This window comes from Panicum virgatum, chromosome 2K (assembly GCF_016808335.1).
Source record: "Panicum virgatum strain AP13 chromosome 2K, P.virgatum_v5, whole genome shotgun sequence".
Taxonomy (NCBI): domain Eukaryota; kingdom Viridiplantae; phylum Streptophyta; class Magnoliopsida; order Poales; family Poaceae; genus Panicum; species Panicum virgatum.
Genome location: NC_053137.1, coordinates 26,973,302 through 26,994,451, shown reverse-complemented (window position 1 = coordinate 26,994,451; position 21,150 = coordinate 26,973,302). Strand labels below are relative to the sequence as shown.

At 45.5% G+C, this 21,150-nt stretch overlaps 1 pseudogene; it reads right to left on the bottom strand.

The window, feature by feature from the left end:
• Positions 1-7,255: 7,255 nt before the first annotated feature.
• LOC120695213 overlaps positions 7,256-21,150 on the bottom strand; it is a 78,841-nt pseudogene continuing 64,946 nt past the window's right edge.

Below are 21,150 nucleotides of genomic sequence, written 5' to 3'. Positions count from 1 at the left end.
TTACCACCAAGCTATCGATGTATGCTTAGGTCTTGCTAGGTTGTCTTTAATCTAGTTTGTTGTAAGTTTACATCACATCTATCCAGCCTAGATCTATTCGCTATCGGCTATCATCGTGTCGGATTCCGCCACAGCCGGTCACTATGGGATCTAGGTATTGCATGCAGGCAGGGTTATTATGAGCGTGGCCTGAAACCCCATGAATCGGTTGTACGATGGCCAATCAGTGCGTGCCTATCGTTATCAGCTAGCTAGCCGATAAGCCCCTTGGAATTTAACATCTACCTTCCTTGTCAATTGCAGGTCAAATTGACTGGCACGCCTAGCGCACTTTACGCATGCCGGTTGGGTTCGGTACGTCAGAGCAAAGAAGATCTCCCCGGCCATAGCATACGTGGAGCATGAGAGTCCCCCTACAGTGGGATTTTCGCGTCAACAGGATTAGATTAGATCGGTTATGACAAACCAAGATCAATCCTTTCCCAGTGGAGTTACCACAAAGTGTGTTGACATAGAATCTGGCCAAACACATTCGGATCCGCTAGAATGCGTGGTCATCATCAAAATGATCAGAACCAATGAAGCCCTGGGCAGACCGGCAGACCGGTTCAAGCATTATTCCACATAGACCTAGAACAATGAGCTCAGGAGGGACCCACCGGGGCTCGTGGATCTAGGGTTACTCTGGGATCGGTAGGCCACTCAGAATGTCTTCAAACGCTGTACAGACGCAGGAAGAACAACAGATGGGGTTGGAAAAGCTAGGTTTTGGAGAGGTAAAAGTGAAAGAGCATCTAGGCCCCTAGTGGGTTTTGGTGTATTGATTGATAACACGATTAAAGGACTAACTTGTTTGCAAGAGATTATGAGTAGGTATTTAATTCAGGGTTTAATGAAATTTGAGATAGCTCATGTATTGCAAGCAAATGTGTATGTTCCATTGGCAATCATTATATAAGACAAGCTAGAATGAGAAAAGAAAAATGGAGAGCAAGGTATTCATGTTTGATATGAAAGGCTCTAATATTTTGTTGAAGCTTGTTTATTTATGTGGGACTCAAAGTGGCAAGCAAAGTTGTAAAAGAAAATCGAGAGCAAGTGTTCATGATTGACATGAAGGCTCTAATATCTATCAAAGCTTGTTCGTCTTATGATGGAATTCAAAATGACAAGCAAAGGTTATGAGAATGAGACATGATATGTTGTTGCATAGTATCAAATTGGGAAGACTTGTCATATGAGATGAATATTGTTGTCAAGCAAAGCAAGCAAGAGAAAAGTGAATGAGACATGAGTTGATGTGCATATGTTGTCTCAAATTGGAAAGCTTGTATATGAAATTAAATAGTGAATTTATATTGATAAAGAAGATTTCATGCATGACACAAATCAATGTGAAGTTCAAAATGGACGGCTAGGATGAAGGTAGAGAGGACCGAGAGGCGTGTTTCAAGAGGCTACGCAAGCGTCAGCTTGGGGGGAGCAAGGAAACCGATATGGGTCAAAATACTGGAGATCCTAGAGTCATGGAGAGCTCTATGTTGAAGAGTGTCATTATTTGGAAAATGGAAGTCACTTGTGAATCAAACATGGATTTCATTCTTATATGAAGAAAAATTCAAAGTCATTAGCTCAAGCAGGCATGCTCACTGAATTTAAGGATGTTGACAATCTCAATATATTGATTGAAGAAAGTTCGGCTTGATCAAGACATGAAACTCAAGTGTTGTGTATATGTCATTTTATGTGAACTTGAGTATAGGATGCCGTACTATCAAGGGGGATGCAACATCAGTGGTTTGACATTACCAAAAGTGCTCATAGCTATCCCATGTGAGAAAAACCAGAGAGAAACACTTGGGAGCACAAAACCACCTGGGACCGGTCTGACCGGTCCAGCTGTTGGTATTTCTTAACTCTCACAGAGGAATCCGCAAGCGCACGGAAATACCATTGTAGCACTTCACCCGGGAGTATTCAGGGTATCGTATTTTCCACGAGGAACGGGTGTGTAACTATCTTCTAACTAGATTACCCCAAAGAAAATAAGAGATAAAGAGACCTTAGGATAGTGTGATTCTGATCTATGGATAGGTTCAAGCGAAGATACACTAATGTTTCCACTCGCTCGCTTTAGGCACCGGTTTGACCCTGGTCTGCCAAGGAATATCCGGTATCGCTCTATGTCGTATCCAGGCGGGGGGAGTGCACTAACCACGCAGACTGTCTCCGTAGCGGATGGACAGGGCTGTCACCACCTGCCGTCTATCCCTCAATACCAGCTGAATACAAGACAAACAAAGGTAATCTAAGTCCCATACACCACGCCTATGCCTTCGACTACTACTATAGAGTAGCACTGGGCTATCCCGTCTTTATCAGGGGCCCTCTTCTAGAGTATCCGCTACGAGAACGGACGATGAACCTGCGAACGAATGAGAACAAAAGAATAACTCTACTAGAACTCACCGAATAGAAGAACCTAGATATGTACTCCAAATGTACCGTATCCGTAGAGGTACAAAGCCGAAGAGACACCGACAAGTCCGGCTCTTCTCCGAACTCCTTCCTCACACACTCCCTAAGCTAATGATACAAGAGGTGGAGCCTCTCTACTCTTCTCCTTCACATAAGAAAAATGGTGTGTGTGAGAGAGGTGGAGGGAGCCCCCTTTTATAGTCTTCAAGGTCGATTCCCGCCAAAAGCATATATGGAAGGTGATCAGGAGGAGTAGGGGGCACGCCACGTCGAAGTGCAGGAGTAGGGGGCACGCCACGTCGAAGTGCACCTGGACGGGAGGCCGGCCAGGTTCGGCCGACCCAGGGGGTCGGCCGGCCCCACCTAGCAGTCTCTCATCCTTATCTTCCTCGGGGAGTCTGATGTGTGGGCCCATGTTAAGATCCAGTGGTGCATTTGCCATGGTTCCCCCGTTTTCTCTGACATGTGGGCCCTCCTTGTAAGTAACACATCTCAGTTTTGATCTTTTGTGCATTTTTCCTCGTGGTCACTTGTGTTTTCCCACTTTTGCAGATGTGGGTGCCTGCAGATGACAATTCACCAAAACTCATGGAAATGATCAGTAATACGCCCTATATCTAAGTTTGGAGATTATTTCCGGTAAAAAGCTGCAATTGTTGACGGTCGAAAACGACACTTAAGGACTGTCAACAACACCCCCACACTTAGTCCTTTGCTCGTCCTCGAGTAAAGTTTGAAGGACCAGGGTGGATGCTACTCCTTGAATTCAACCTGCATACAAGTTATTCCAAGCTTCTTCTCACCCTTGTGAATTTTTTGTCCGGCTACCATGTAGTCTTGGGTGATTGAACAAAGGAACGACTCAGAATTCAGGCTCCTAGCTCTTCCTGCTTAGCACTTGGAGAATTTTTTTTGAAAACGAAAAGATAGCCTTGCTCCTCAAATTACTCTCTGAACCGCTCTTGTGTTTTTGTATCCTTACCAAGGCAAAAATGTTGCCTTCCTTTTCCTACCATCTATTCAAGCTTTATGTGGAGCTCAGGTTAGGAGTGGAGAGGCATGTTTGCCTTGCTTGTATTGCTTAGTCAAAAACAAGATTCGAGCAGAAACGAGTCATACAGTCTGATCAAGATGTGCAAGTGTTTGAACTATTTCTAGTGGTTTGAGGATGAACTCTTTTTGCATGACTCTGTTTCTTTTGTTATTTCCAACACGGGCTATCAACATTTTTTTTACATGCCTTTGCAAGCATGTGGCATACCTTCTTTCGCTATGCATCTTTTCTTTCTCTTTTTTTCTCTTTTTTTAAGGCATAGTCATTGAGCATGTGGTCCACCTTCTTTGGGTAGACATCTTTAATTTTCTTTTTGCATAGCCCAAGTCGTTTTGGAGAGCAAGGTCATAGAGTTCTTATTTTTGTGGATGGATGTGGCGACTATCTCCCAGTGTGGAAGTATAGTATGTGTACGTGATCTTGATCAAGAGAGCATGACAAGTTTCTAACAAGGGTTGAAGAATTTGACAAAGCTCGAAGCAGCGGTAAACAACATTTGAAAGTTGGGCATGAAAACTTGTCTTTGGCTTTGGTAGGAATTTATGATAATTTGAGAAGTCAAGCTATATTTATTTTAATTTATGAAAAGGAAAACAAGTGCTTTTGCAAGGAAGAGCATGGCGCTATCAAACCAAGTCATATCTCAATGGTCAATTACTTAGAACGCATGGGGTCCCTATAGGAATTTATTCACAAGGTTAAAAAGCAAGCTAAGAATAAAATGCATGCAAAGTTTTATTCTTTGGAAACATAAGGAGTTTTTTTTAATTTTTCTGTGAAGAAATTCATTGAATTTAAATGAATGCAGGGAGGTTTAAGGTTTTGGGGATGCAAACCAACGATCTGGAGCTGGATGTAGTCGAGTGAGCTTCACCAGGGGCCGGCCGACCCATGGGTTCGACCGCCCCTGAGGTGGGCCCTCTCGCCCTCCTCTTTTGCATGCTGGTCGTGTCCGTTTTGTGTCGCATTTTTGTGAGGTGCATCCCCCCACACTTGTTTTTGTGCCTGTACAAAATCTCAAGACAAAATATGGCACAAATAAAAAGGGAACTCTGCCGAATTGGAATCCGGGGAGCTCAAACTTTATTATATTGAAATGAAAAGGGCGCTTAATACATAATGCAAAGGTAAACTCAAGAACTAAACATGAAAAGTAAATGCGCCCTGTCGCTTGGTGGAGGCGTAGACCTAAGCGATGTCCTTACCCTTCTCTAGGCGTGAGATCCTGGAGCTGAGGCCACGGCAGAGGGTATCAAGGTCGTCCTTGACCGATTTCAACTCTAATGACAACTCCGCCAGCTGGTCGCCCTGCTTCTGATTCTCTTTCTTTAATGCGACTATAGTCTTCAGAAGCTAGACGACCTTGGGCCCCTTTAGGACCTTCTCATCCTCACTCTCGTACTGCCCCCAGGACGTGTGATGGGAGGAGAAGTTAGGTGCCTCTTCACCCTTTTAGGGGTGGATGCAACGGATTCGGCCTCTCCCTTTTCCTTGGGGGAGAGCGCGGGAAAGAGGCCCTTACCGTACCCCCCTCTGGGAGTCCGGACTCCTACGACCCTAAAGCGTTTTGGAGAGTTGTCGCTAACGGGGGTGAGAGAAGTGGTGTAATGGTGGCTAACTACGCCGCCGCTTTTGTTCCTCACAGTGTAAGCGTTCTGCATTCCCTCTTCCATGGGCATCGGAGGCATCAGATCGGCGAATAGGCGAACGGCGGCATCCTTTGGGCGAAGTTCGCTCGTCGTCGGCCTTGGCGTAGTCCCTGGGCGCCTTCCCCTGCCCCTCTGGACAGAGGCCTTCTTGACGATGCGTCGTGCCGAAGGGGAGGCTGAGGGGCCTCCTCCCTGGTTCGGCGCTCCTCGGCGCTGTCTTCCTCCCAGGTGCTGGCAAGATCGCTAGTGCTGTCGTGGCAATATGCATTGCCTCTTCTTCCACTGCAGGGCTCGCTAAAGCTTGGTTGGCGGGAGACAGCTCGTCGTTGAGTCCGTACGTGGACTCGGACCCAACGAATAGAATGATCGTCTTTTCGGCCATGGAGATGGTGCTTTGTAGGTGCAAAAAGGCTGAGGAAAGGCGGAGTGCTTGGATCTTGGGTGAATGAGGAGAAGGAAAGGGGAGAAGATGAATTTAAAGGGAAGAGAGGATCAAAATGGTGCCAAACCTTCCGAAGTTCGGTGTCTCCACACAAGGAAACATGAAAAGGGACATTGGATAGTTCAAATTCAAAGATCCAGCACCAACGGCCACGAGGTGGGGCCGGCCGACTCCCTAGGTTCGGCCGCCCCCCTCTGGTCTCTATTGGACCTCAGGTTTCTCGTGTGGGCTTCTAAGGTCGTGGGCTAGGTGATTAGGGGGTGCATGGGCTTCATCTCTAAGATGAAGATGCGTAGAATCGAAGTCTACTAACTTAATTTCATCGAAAACTTCACCGGGTCGAAAAGGTTCATGAAAAAGTTTAAGCCGATGGCCATTTACCTTGAAGTACTCACCGTCATCATCCTGGAGTGTGATTGCCCCATGAGAAGATGTGTTGATGACGGTGTATGGGCCTTTCCATTTGCTGCGAAGTTTCCCTTCTCTGAAGAGTTTTACTCTGGAATTAAACATTAGTACCTTATCACCTGGCTTGAACTCCTTGGGCTTGATCCTCATGTCGTGCCATCTTTTGGTACGGTCCTTGTAAATCTTGGCACTGTGATATGCTTTCTCGCTCCTCTAACTCTGCTAGCTGCATTTGTCTATTTCTCCTAGCGAGCTTGTAGTCTATGTTCCATTTCTTAATGGCCCAGTGGGCCCTGTGCTCAAGCTCAACTGGGAGATGACACGTCTTCCCGTAGACCAGTTGATATGGCGACATGCCGATGGGGGTCTTGAATGCTGTTCTCTATGCCCAAAGTGCATCAGGCAGCATATTCTTCCATCCTTTACCCATCTCATTCACCATCTTCTGCAGAATATTCTTGATTTGTTTGTTAGAAGTTTCTGCCTGTCCACTATTCTAAGGGTGATACGGTGTAGCGATGTTGTGTCTTGCGCCAAGTTCTTTTAGGAAGCGACGGAAGGTCTTGTCGATGAAATGGGACCCCCCTCACTTATAACCATCCTTAGTGTTCCAAAGCGAGGGAAGATGATTTCATGAAACATCTTCCTCGTATGCTTGGCGTCTGCATCTCGGCAAGGTAACGCTTCCACCCACTTGGAAACGTAGTCCACAGCAACCAGGATGTACTCACAATCATGGGACTTTAGGAATGGTCCCATGAAATCAATACCCCAGACATCGAATAGTTCAACTTGGAGGTTGTATGTGAGGGGCATTGCATTGCGAGCAGTGATGCCTCCTTGCAGCTGGCATCTTCGGCACATTCGAATAAATTCTCTGGTGTCTTCATACATTGTGGGCCAGCAGAAACCACTTTGTCAGATTTTTGCTTGTGTTCTGAAAGCTCCAAAGTGGCCTCCATATGCTACAATATGGCATTTTTCTATAATCTGCACCCCTTCTGCTGTAGGGACACATCTCCACAATAATCCATCCGTACACACTATGTACAGGTACGGTGGATCCCAAAGGTGACGTCTGCTCTCGAAGATCAGCTTTTTCTTGTTTACCCCAAGTGGTACATAACCTGCAACCATGAAATTCACAATGTTTGCGTACCATGGGTTGGAGTCCGTCACCTTGAGCAGCATGTCGTCGCGTAGGAAATCATTGATTGGGGGTTCCTACAGGTTAGTAGCTTGCATACGCGACAAATGATCTACTACAGTATTCTCTATTCCCTTTTTATCTTTTATTTCAAGGTCAAATTCTTGGAGTAAGAGAATCCACCAAATCAAACAGGGCTTAGCATCTTTCTTGGTGAGCAAATATTTCAAAGCTGCATGGTCAGTATAAACAATAACATTTGCTCCAACCAAGTAAGATCTAAACTTATCAATAGCAAAAACAACTGCGAGGAGCTCTTTTTCAGTAGTAGCATAATTTAACTGTGCTCCTGTCAGAGTTTTGCTAGCATAAGCAATAGCATGATGCTTCTTGTCTTTGGTTTGGCCTAAGACCGCACCAACATCATAGTCGCTAGCATCACACATTATTTCAAACGGGAATGATTGGGGGTTGGATGATTGGAGCCGAGATGAGTGCCTTTTTTAGGATTTCAAAGGCGCGAAGGCACTCATCCGTGAATTCAAAGGGTGCATCCTTAGCTAAGAGGTTTGTAAGAGGTCTAGCGATCTGAGAGAAGTCTTTAATGAAACGGCGATAGAACCCCGCATGACCTAAGAAGCTACGGATCCCCTTGACGTTAACTGGTGGTGGAAGACGTTCTATAACGTCGATTTTGGCCTTGTCCACCTCAATCCCCCTCTCAGACACAAGGTGTCCAAGGACGATGCCTTCGCAGACCATGAAATGTCACTTTTCCCAATTCAGCACCAGGTCCTTTTCTTGGCATCGTTGCAAGACCCTATCTAAATTTTCGAGACAATGATCAAAAGTTTTCCCATAGACGGAGAAGTCGTCCATGAAAACTTCCATGGTTTCCTCGATCATGTCTGAAAAGATAGACATCATGCACCGCTGAAACGATGCGGGAGCTTTACAAAGCCCGAAAGACATCCTGCGATAAGCATAGGTTCCATATGGGCAAGTAAATGTGGTCTTGCTTTGATCATCAGGGTGGATGGGAATTTGGTGATAACTGGAATAGCCATCAAGAAAACAGAAGAAAGAATGCTTGACCAACCTCTCTAACATTTCGTCAATGAAGGGCAGCGGGAAGTGGTCTTTCTTTGTGACCGAGTTGAGTTTCCGATAGTCTATACACATCCTCCACCCCGTGACAGGTCGTTGAGGTATGAGTTCGTTCTTACTGTTCTGAACGATCGTCATACCTCCCTTCTTCGGTATAACTTGTACCGGGCTCACCCACTCGCTATGTGGCACAGGGTAAATGATCCCGACGTGCAAGAGTTTAAGGACCTCTTTCTTAACGACATCTCTCATCGTATTATTTAGCCTACGCTGAGGCTCCCTAGAAGGTGTGCAGGTAGAGTCGGTAGGGATACGATGAGTGCAAAGGGTAGGGCTGATCCCTTTTAGGTCCTTGAGTGAGTAGCCAAAGACGGGTCTATGCTTTTCTAATACGGCTAGGAGTTTAGCCGTCTCCTCGTCGGAAAGGTGACTACTAATGATGATGGGAGTTTGTGTGTCACCATTGAGGAAAGCATAGCGAAGGCCATCGGGAAGGACTTTTAGTTCTATTGGAGGTCGTGTCGGCTTCTCGTGAATAGGCAGTTCGAGTTGTTCCTCTAATTCATCCTCTTCTTGGATGAAGAGTTCAGCATCTTTTTCTAAAGAGGTTTTAGAGTCGTCATCTGGCATGATAGCCAACACTTCCTCAACGGGTCCTTCTTGGGGAACAGATTTGGCCAAGGAATTTTTGGCTTGGCCGATAAGTAAAGTGAATGGTTTCCCCCAAGAGACACCTGAAGTTCTCCTAGATTAAGAACATCTAGGAAGAGCTTTTCTACGGGATGCCCTATCAAGATGTCGAAGTCCTGGACTTCGAAGACATGGAAGTCTAGAGCAATCTCTGTTTCCCTGTGCCAAACTAGCACTTCGTGCATAATCCCGATCCCTCTTAATGTGGAACGTGGTCCAGTTCTAAGGGATTTTGTAGTTGGAGTAACACCTTTTTCGCCTAAGCGATCAGAAGCGAACAAGGCAGAAATAATGTTTACTCCAACCGTGGCATTGTAAAGAGCCGTGACTGCAGTCCCTTCTATGGAACATGGAATGGTTAAGGAGGGGGCATGAAATTGGATTATTTCGGAAGATGTTTCCCCTTCCTGTACCCATTCGTTGCTCATGATAGAGGTCACCCTTTTTACGGTCTCTCTAAGGGAAGCCATCGAGACCACCCGGTGGGTCTAAAGGGACTGGAGGCCTTTTCTGGAGGGGATATAATGTGGTATTGCCAAAGTCATAGAATATATCCTCCTCAACATTCAACAGGAATTCTGGAGGCAGAATTTCTTCCTCCTCCTAGTCTTTGGTTTAGGGGAAGATTTAGCCGGTGATTCATCATGGGTTACTACGGAATAAATGGGCTCGGCTATCGAAACTTCCTCTTCGCTTGAAGGTTGTACTATTGGGAGAGGTTCTGTGAAGGTGGTGTTCTCCAGGATATGATCCAGGAGTGCCACCCCTTCAAAAGTGGTTTTATAGGCGAAAGATCCCCCAGCAGTGATATCAAGCTGTTGGAGAAGGGACTCAGACTGGTATGAGAAGGGAGTCCAATGGCAGTCGGCACTATTGCTATGAAAACACACGAACGTGGTGGACTACGAGGGACGGACAGGGCTATCACCACCTGCCGCCTACCACAACGGTACCATGGGGTGGAACACACTTTCTAGGTAACACTAAGCTCAGACACCACGTCTGCACTCGGTGTTAGGATTTCTCTCGAGGCCTTTGAGAGAAATCCCCCTCAACCTAAAGCACTAACTTGAGATACTCTAGTCCGGGCGAGAAAACCTGTTAGATAAATTCCCGACTATCAGAAAGATAACTTAGCCTAAGCAAATGGATACAACTTCCGCACTCGAGCTGAACACTCAGACTCGAGAAGATAAGAGAAAGTGGAAAGTAAAGCTGACTCAGAAAAGTAAAGAAGATAACTTATATTGATAACTTTGAAAGAAGGATACAAGAGCTATACCAGACTTCCAAGGACTCCGGAATCCCGAGCAAGCTCGACTTGACTCTAACTCCCAAACTACTAATCCTACTCTAGAAAGTGAAGAGAGAATGAGCTCCAATGGTGTGTGTTACAAGTGAGGGATGAGTGCTCTATTTATAGCCTTCTAGGGTCGGTTCTGAGCAGGTGAAGCACGTGATGTCGGTTGGAGGCAGTTGTGATAGTTGAGCTTAACTTCCACACGAAGTCGGGACGCCAGAGGCCGCCATGTGGGGCCGGACGACCTCCCCTAGGCCGGCCGGCCAAGGGGTGTGGCCACGTGGCCGCCGCCTTCTCCTGGACGCCTCAGATCCTCTCCTGATGTCTGTAACAGTTGCGTAGTTGCAACGCTTGAACGTGCTAGACCGGCCGGCCTCCCCTAGGCTTGCCGGCCTCCCTTTGGCTCTCCTCGGCCCTCCGTTGCACCAACGTTGCAAGTGTACGCTTGTGATCTTCCTGGGAGGTGGATTGCTGACTTGGACATATCTTTGCACTAAATTGTGGGTCCTTTGATCCTTGTGCAAGCCTTTTGGTCAATTCGATTGAACCGACATCCAATCCACGACTCAGAGGCACTTGAGTGCATGGCATTGCCCCTGGATCGAAGCTGTGGCTCGGTGTGTGGAGGTGCCAGGTTGGTCGGCCTAGGATAGGCCGGTTGGCCTGGGGTTTTGCCCAAATTCATCCATTTTTGTCTTGTGTTCTCCTGAAATCAAAACTCATCCATAACTTATGAAACTTATTAGAATTAAATAAAATATGAATGAACATAGTATAAAGCTCAATTTATTCCTGAGAAGTTGACGGTCAGAATGTGAAATAATGGCCGTCAACAACCGGTCTGACCGGTTGGGAACTTGGCTGCATGTTTTAAGTGTTGGACCGGTCTGCCTGACCGATCTGACCGGTCACTGACTGACATTTGTGTTAAGCATTATAATCTACAAATTAGTTTTTAAACACCTATTCACCCCCCTCTAGGTGACATCACGCGATTAAGGTCCTTTCAATTGGTATCGGAGCAAGGTCTCCGGATTGAAGCTTAACCGCTTGGAGAATCACGATGTCGACACCACGTGAGGTACCGTTTGAGCTGCTTCGTTGTGATGTCTCAAACTATCCTTCTTGGTCTGCTCATGTACTTAACATTCTAAGGACCATGGGTCCGTCCTTTACACTATGTTCCATTCATATTTTATTTAATGCTAATAAGTTCCACAAGTTTTGGATGAAAATGGGCACAAAACCCAGGCCGGCCAGCCTGGTACCCCTGAAGACCCTGCCACGTCTTCGATCCAGGGGCAAAGTGACACACTCACAATGCCTCTGAATCGTGGGTTGGATGTCAGTTTGATCAGAAGGACCGAAAAGATTGCACAAGGATCAAAGGACCCACAACTCAGTGCAAACTCATGTCCAGGTCACCAATCCACCTTCCAGGAAGATCACTAGTGTACAAGTATAATGTTGGTGCAATGGAAGGCCAAGATGTGCCAGAGGGAGGCCGGCCGGCCTCTCCTAGGCCGGCCGGCCTAGCACGTGCACGCATCGAAGTCAAGCAACTCACACCGACACTAGGAGAAGATCAGAAGGGTCCAGGAGAAGGAGGTGGCCAGATGGTCGCATCCCCAGGCCGGCCGGCCTAGGGGAGGCTGATCAGCCCCACCTGGAAGCCTCTGGAGCTGGGTCTTGGCGTGGAAGTTAAGTTCTACTGCCACACTTGCTTACTGACGACAACTATTTTACCGGCCAAGAACCGACACTAGAAGCCTATAAATAGAACTCCCATCCATCACTTGTAACACACACCATTTGGAGCTCAATCTCACTTGCTTTCTAGAGTAGGTTAGTAGTTTGGGAGTTAGAGTCGAGTCGAGCTTTCTCGAGATTCCGGAGTCATCGGAAGTCTGGTATAGCTCTTGTATCTTTCTTTTGACTTTATTAATATAAGTTATCTTCTCTACTTTTTTGAGTCAGCTTTACTTTCCGCATTCTTTTATCTTCTGGAGTCTGAGTGATCAGCTCGAGCATGGAAGTTGTATCCTTTAGCTTAGGCTAAGTTATCTTCCTAGTTTTCGGGATCTTACCTTACAGGTTTTCTCGCCCGGACTAGAGTAACTCAAGTTAGTTCTCTAGGTTAAGGGGGATTTCTCTCGAAGGCCTCGGGAGAAATCCTAACACTGATCTCGGGCGTGGTGTCCGAATTCGGTGTTAGCTAGAAAGTGTGTTCCACCCCACGGAACCATTGTGGTAGGTGGCAGGTGGTGACAACCCTGTCCGTCCCTTGTAGTCCACCATGTTCGGGTGCTTTCATAGCAGTAGTGCAGGTTGCCGTTGGACTCCCCTCTCATCCCTTTTTGAAGTCCTTCCTCTTCCAGCCGCCGAAGTAAGCTCTGCTATCTCGAAGATTAGTTAAGTAGTTTGTCTGATCTAGAGAGGCTAGCTCGATAGTTCAGAAGTGTTTGAGGTGTCTTATCTCGCTCATTGTCCTCCCAGCTCTTATCGCTCTAAGGAGTTGAGCCGCCGTGTGTCATTCGGTCATTGATTGACCATTTATCCTATCCTTATATCTGGCTTACCCCCGTCTAGTTAGTCGGTTGATTAAGCTAGTACGCTTATCATTCTATTTACGATACTCTTTACCATAGTGCTTCCCTGAGGAAAAATACAATACCCTAGAATACTCCAAGGTGAAGTGCTACATCGATGATTCTGTGCGCTTGCGGAATTTATATTGTATTAGGCATAAGAAACGCCAACAAGCATTCCTAGCGCCATTGCCGGGGAAGCAATTGTCTAAAGATATCGTAAATAGTTTGATAAACTTTACTAGTTTGTCACTGCTAATCTTAGCAGCCTTACCATTGCTCTCTCTATCTTATGATTGATGTAGAGCAGTGCATGACCGGTTTTGACCTACCAAATAACTTTAACCCGAATCCAGAAAGAATTGGAAGGATTGTGAGACGCCGCGTCGTCCAGCCTCAGAAAAGACTCACTTGGCATATTAGTTCTCCATCCACTTCAGCCTCATCACCCATGGCTCAGAAGACTCTTCGACAGTTCTTAGCCCCGTCCAATAGCCACATTCCTACTGGATTGAACCAAGACCAAGCCGGCAATGACGGCTTTGAGCTGAAAACTGGACTGGTGAACATGGTTCAAGCTAGTCCATTCTGTGGAAAGGCATCCGAAGATGCCAACGCCCATCTCCAGAACTTCATGGAGGTGAGTAACACCATCAACCCCAAAGGAACTACGATGGATATTGTCCGCCTTCGGCTTTCCCGTTCTCATTGCTTGGGGAAGCCAAGACATGGTTTTACTCCAACAAGGAAGCTTTCACGACATGGGAAGCTTGTTCAAATGCATTCCTGGCCAAATACTTCTCGGTGGGCAAGACAAATGCCCTTCGGGCCTGGGAGACTTTCTCCGGTATCCAACAACTACCGGATGAGACTATCCCAGAGGCCTGGGAGCATCTATAGGAGTACATACAAGCATGCCCACACCACGGCATAGAAGAATGACTGATTATTCAAAACTTCTTCCATGGCCTGAATCAGCAAGCCAAGGACCATGTTGATGCAGCAGCTGGTGATTCCTTCCTCTTTCTCTCGATGTTGTGGGAGCGAAGACGCTGATAGACAAGATAGCCTCCAACTAGAGTTGGAGAGGTGAAAAGCAGCCAGCCCGTCCCAGGGGCCTACATCGGATCGACAGTGTCGACATGCTGGCTGCCAAGATGGATCTTCTGATGAAGAAGCTGGAATCTCCGCACAAGGAGGGCAACCAGGTTTCGGAGTCTTGAATGACATGTGAAACATGTGGCAGACTGGGCACTCGGGCACCTCGTGCCCCCTGACTCAAGAGGACGCGAACATTGTTGGAACCAACAACAACAATCCCAACTCGAGATTCCGTCCACAGCAAGGTTGGAACTCAAAGCCCGACCTCCCCTTCGGTCAACAGCAAGGTATGAATTTTAATAACAATTTTCAGCGTACCTTAAAAGACCTAGTGTACGGCCAGAAGCAAATAAATGACAACATTAGCAAGAAGTTCCTTGCTAATAACAATATTTTGGAGTCTATGGCCGCACAACTAGAGGGCTTTAATCCGGTTATTAAAAATCAGTTGAGCTTCAACAAAATGATAGAAACTCAGGTAGCTCAACTAGCCTCTTCTTGTCCTAATGCTAGCACGGGGAAACTGCCTGGGCAACCGGAAGTTCCCTCGAAAGAGAACATTAGTGATATTTTTGCTTAATTTCCATAGGGGTTAACATCGAATATTCCAGAATATTTTTAATTTTTTAGTGTAAAATAAAATTACAATTGTCTTGAATTCCTTGCTTTACTTCAGCCATTTGATACCATTTCAGTTCCTCTTCCCTTAAAAGCTTGGCTAATCTATTGGTTTAGGGCATGTTTAAGATTTAGCTAATTGCCATCTAAAGGTATTGTTTCTGCCTTTCTACCTAACTCGTCCAATTTATTCAATAGTGATTTTTCCTTTTTGTATGCACCACTAATATTTTTGGCCCACCCCCTCAAATATTGCCGCAAGCGTCTTATATTTGCCTGCCACTTCTCTAACGGTGTATTGCCTTGTTGCACACTTTGCCAGATCTCTTTTACCATATAAAAAAAACTAACACACAACAACCAGCCTAGTTCAAATTTGAATGGTGATTGGTTGTTAACTGACGCCGCTTCACCCGTGTTCAGGAACAACAGAGTGTGGTCAAAGATCTCTCTAGTTAGTGCTTGAACTGTGGTATGCGGAAACTTCAGCTCCCATTCAGTGCAAGATAAGACTCTATCTAGCTTTTCGAATGTTGGGACTTGAAGATTATTTGCCCATGTGAATTGTCGCCCTGAAAGTTCTAATTCTCTTAGATTAAAGACATCTATTATTGCATTAAACATGAAAGGCCACCCGTCACTATAATTGGCATTATTCTTCTCAAGCCGTCCATGTATAATATTAAAGTCACCACCTACTAAGAATTGGTAAGATTTCTTTAGTACATAACTGGACAAGCTCTGTAAGAAATGCATCTTTGTACTGATGCTGTGCTAGGCCATACACAGACACTAACACCCAGTGGAAGCCATCCTTTTTGTTTCTCACTTTAAATTTTACAAAAAAGTCACCTTCCTCAATTTCCCCAATATCGAACAATAGGAGATTAACTCCCACTAACATGCCACCAGATCTACCCCCCCCCCCCCCCCCCCCCCACAAAGGTTCTTGAGAAATTTTTGTGAGAATCCTTCCTCCCAGTTTCCGATAAGGCAACAAAATCTAAGCTTTTCTCACCAACATGATCAGAAATAAACTCGTATTTTTTTGGGTCTCCTAACGCGTTACAATTCCAAAAAATTCCTTTCAATGATTATTATTTTTGTGTTGTGGACCGTTCTTGCTACCTTTCTTTTGTTTTACACTATTTTTATTTCTTTCTAGGAACGGCTTTTAGATCACATAGATCACTGCCTTCCCCCTCACTTCGATCCTCCACTACATCGCCACAGAAATGGTTCAAAACGAGGATATTCAATTCCATGCTGAGCGTTGTAAGTTTCAAACATTCAACCTTTAATACAATGATACGCACGTATTTGAGAAAAATGAAAGATCGGAGAATAGATGGTAAAAGATATTTAGCCCGAAATGATAATGAAATATTTGTTGCGAGGATAAATAATTTCTTTTGCATATGGCTGATCAATCTCTTTTCTCTCCACCTCTCTATGCAGCGGCTTCTACTGCTCCTGCAGCAGCTGGGTCCATGTCATCATCCTTGTGAAATTTAGTGTAGCGCCTAGAATTGGGCACAGCATAGTTCTCCTTTTCTTCTTTGGCTTGTCTTTTCGCAAAAGCTGCAGCAGGTAAATCTCAAAACAATGAGACACGCAGTTTACCTATATATACTATACCAAGGGTGTATCATGGCTAAAAAGTAAAAACCCAAGAGAATATATCAATAAAGCTGACCTTCTTGATTGTTGTTTTCATCTGGCTCTCAAGTGTTCCTTTGTTTTGTAGCATGTACTCCCTCAGCTCATGGTTATCCATGGCTTCCATCCTGGCCATCTTTCAATTGACAGTAAATGGTTATATGAGATCAGTGTATGAATGGTACCAACCAAGATAGCTTTTACCAAATTGATATGGTAACAAAGCGGACGAGTAGTTTAAATCCTGTCTCGGTTTAGTGTGAATAATATGCTCTTCATACACAACATGGGGGGCAAGTAACAATAAAAAGGCAGTTTCTGTAAATATAATATAACACACCAACAACTGTTGTAGTGCTGCCAATTACCATTGAATTTGATTCTTCAGCTTCTTTCCTTATGGCTGTACGAACTGTGTTGGCGACATCTTTCTTTTCTAGCAAAGACAGCAGCTTCTTGCCCTTGCCTCCATGAGCCATATTAGGCACTAGAGGATCCAAGACTTCTATGGTTTTGAAGTTCTTAACTCTTAGCTTTGCAGAACTGAAGGGATGATCAGGTCTATTTATAGGGGAGAGTAAGGTTAACCGACTGATTACCCTTGACCCTTTTTCATATAAAGACACTGAAGAAAGGTCATGGAACTTTCTTGACCTTTTTCATGGTTTATACTTTAGAGTGTGAATGGCTGCCAATAGTGTTTTTGCAGTTTTCAGAATGTCACGAGGCAGTTGATACATTCAGAATTTAAGGAGGCTCGATCACATGGATTTCTTGAGTAGTCCTATATTAGCATATTGCTTGTTTGGCATCTATGTATTCTTAGCTGCTGCTATATTTCTTTTGCTTTGTTTAAGAACCAATAATGCTATCATGAGCCGGCAGTTACTCTCTTTATGGTCCTTCATTTCTGCAATGACAGTTGTATTACGTTCGAAAGAGACGCTCCTTCTTTGGCTCTTCATAAATATACTAAAGCTGCTGCAATCTACTTCCTTGTCCGTGTGTATAACATGAAAAATGATATTTAGTAGATTATTACCTTTCACTGCATTTTACGATTTGTTTCTTTTTTGCAGATATTGTTTGTGGAAAAGTTTACCATTTGTTTTGTATTTCTATAGACCTGATCATGGACCGTCTGCCTCAGGGAACCAACTCAACCTGCTAGGGAAAAAATCTAGTCCAACCCGACCTGACTTGTTCTAAGAAGTCTCGGGCCCAATTCCTTGCCCGCTGCAACTACCAGGCTATGCGCAGGCTGCAATATTTGACCCATAACGTAAAAAATCCGGCCAAACACGAAAAAACCTGTCCCAACATGTGCACACGGTACGGTGGGTACGGGTCATAATTTTGGGTCGGGCGTTGGGCTACGGTGAGCTCACAAAAATTTCATCATATCTTTTCTAAACCTTACTTGAACCTAACCTAGCTTGCATTGTATTCAAGTCTATATGTGTTTCTGTACTTGTACCATGCTAAATGGAATGTCGACAGCAAGTTTCAATTACATAGGTGTATCTATCTATCTATATCTATCTAGACTATAAGTATCCATGGAATTTGAAACACCTTTCACCAAGATTAATCCCCATACCCACCTCACATACCACCACTTTGAGGCCCACATGTAAGCCTAGAAAGATTGATAGGGAACCAGGCAGACCGAAAACGACGCCCAACCCCGCTGTTCGTGAGGGCGCCCCCCCTATTGACGCTACTTTTTCCACCAGAATTTTTCCTACCCGTGCGTGTACCCACCTCCAGTTCCGCCCATCAATCACGCTGCCTGCCGCATCTTATCGCCGCCCCTCCGCCGCCCCACGCGATCGCGCATACGCCAGACTCCGCCTCCCTCCTCGCGGCCTGCCTCCACCTCGCGACACCGCCTCCCCGCGAGTCCGCGACCCCACCGTGACCCCAGCCTCGACGGCATGCTTCCGGTTCACACGCGCCCCTCCGTCGAGCGCCGTGGCGGCGCCCTTCTTCCCGCGCATGCAGCCAGCCTCGAGGAGGGAGACCAGCAGCAGGATGGCTCCCGCACAGCCGATGGTAGCCGTGGTGGCGCCGTCGAGCTGGGCCACCCAGAGTAGCATGCATGCTGCATTCTCCCGTGCGGCGGGCGAGGCGGGCACGTAGGCTGCGGCCGCCTGAAGCCCTCTCGGCTGTCGCCGCGCCACCGCCGTGGTCGATCCGACCCGGCCACAGCTCGGGGCACCCCACCACCGCCGTATCCTTCGAGGGCCGCAGGCGGAGTCGTTGTCTTCGGCAGCGGGAATTGGATGCCCCACGGAGTGGGCGGGAGGACCTTGCTGAGTTGAACACGGCGGTGAGGGGGGCAACGCGATGCCGGGGGTGCCGTCCGCATCGGGATCGAGGATGTGGTCGCGGTGGCGGGACAAGATCACGTTTGATCGCCTCCAGAAGGTACCGTCACGTGCTCGCTGCTCCGGTCGTAGGTTGGGTTCGATCCGGGTGATGGGGGAATCGGGGGTGGGTCGGTGCTCGTGGCCGCCGTGTAGTTTCTGCGACCAGGCTGGGTGCCGTTCTATGGTCTGACTTGATTTTTTTTACTCTCTGCTTGTGAGTAGCCAAAAACTGCGTGGGGATGGTGTTTCTGTGACTCGATTAAGGGAATTGCCTGCTGGGTTTAATGATCTCGAGGTTTCATTTTTGCCTTCTATAAGCGAAATAAAGCTGAAAATATGTTGAAGCAAGCTATTTAATTTGCCATGTTTCTAGATATTGAATATTTGTTCAATGTGAACATGCCAAAAGAGGACTCATGTTATCATAAGATCAAAGATAAGAGTCTGACTTTGATTATGATCACATTTGTTTAGCATCACTGGTGTCGAAATTTACAAATGGGGAAATGCATTCATGATGTTCTGAAAGCAATAATGTATTTCAATTTCTTAACCTGCTTTGAAAAAGAAAAAAAAGGCCACCATTAAAACATTTTAATATTGTCCCTTCGTGATTTATCAGTCTGCATGAGCAAGATGCGACACTAGCTTGTTATTTGAGCTTACAGATTATCGAGTAGTTTATATAAGAGAGCTACTCTCGAGTGGCTTATAAAAGGTGTTGATGATGTATTTCAGGTTGGAAGGATGGCTGATCAATTTGCAAAGCCAAGATCGAACCCAACTGAGACTAGAGATGGGGTAACACTTCCCTCCTACAGAGGGGATATCATCAACAGTGACGCTTTTGATGAAAAATCGCATGTATCAGATCCTGAAATGTTGATTCAGGCCTACAGCCAGTCCGCAAGCACCCTAAATCTTCTTAGAGGATTTGCTCGTGGAGGGTTCACAGATCTTCAAAGAGTCACATAGTGGAATCTCGATTTATTGAGGCACAGCAAACAAGGAGACAGGTACTTAGCCAGTGTCATCGAGTGACTATGCCTTCTGCAATTAATTTTATGCTACTCTTTTCACTTTTGTTTTCTCAATGAAAATTTCATGTAGGCTTGCACTGTATATACCATATTTAATGGTATTCATTTTTATATATTAAATTACAGATCATATATGATACTAACTTCTTGTGCTAGCAGTTATCTGGAGCTTTCATAGAGGGTTCAGGATTCCATTGGGTTTATGGGTGCTGCTGGTTTGACTCCTCAACACCCCATCATGACCACGGCTGAGTTATGGACTTCCATGAGTGCCTTCATTTACTATACTAGAACAGTTAGTATGCTAACATCAACGTGAGTACACTATCGATCATAAGTGTCTATCCGGCATTGTAGTGTGTGAATAAGCAGCCAGAATGTAGTTTGCCTCCAACATTATGTACTATTTTAGTCAAATACAAATTTTACATATCACATCATGTCGTATTGTAGGAACAATCCATGGGTTCATGACTTGGTGCTACAGAAGACGAATAAAAGTAATATCATCACAATAAGTACTCTATGTTTTAGATCGCTGCCTACTATTTGCTTCCGTAAATGCAAGATGGTAGCATAGTAAAAGGTAGCTGTTGTTTCATGGTCGTTTAGAGGCAAACTTTTCTAGTGCTAGTTGCTCTTGTCACACATATGTGATCGAAATAACGAACTGGGTAGCAGGTTCATGAGCATATCCAGCATGCTGGCCTGCACTCGTCGCTGTGCTAGAGCTCAAGATCGACCAGGACCACGTTGCCACGCCCTCTCGCCACCACCCGGGACCGATCCACAGTGACCCACCCCCATGGCCTTGCCTACCAGCCGCTCCAGACCGCACCCGAACGTGGTCACCTGTAGCAAAATTGGCACCAATGGTCACAGAGCCGGAAGAAAATTCCAAATAGGCCGGCGGCCTTTTCTTTGGTACGAGGAGCAAGGTACCAACGAAAAGGCAAAATCATTGAATTGACCCCCAACAACAATGACACACGCATTGAAGACAAATATAAGAGGCAATGTAGTGCAATTCAGCACAATGCCATCACATGCTTCGCTGTTTATCCAAAAAAGGGACAAGGCATAGACCACTGCAATAATATTATATTGTGTATAAATTTAAGACACTGAATTAGTGACACGGTCATTTGAATACATCCAAACCATATTTATATCAAGTTATTGACCAAAGACATTGTATGGTGTTCAGATATATGGTTCAAGTAATATTTCATAGAAATTATCAATACTATCCAAAATAATATTTTGATATATATGATAAAAAATGTAGCAGTCAATTTGGAATGAAAATTACTAAGAAAAGTACAAAAATTCTTGTCTCTTAACTGGAGGAAGTATTTCGATATTATTCCAAGCGTGTAGCTTTTACATGAACATCTAGGACCAAATTCGACCATCTTGAAAAAAAACATGCATTTTTCCTATGCTGGAGATAGGTAAATGGGTTACAAAAAGTTGCCTCATTGCATTGAGCACCAC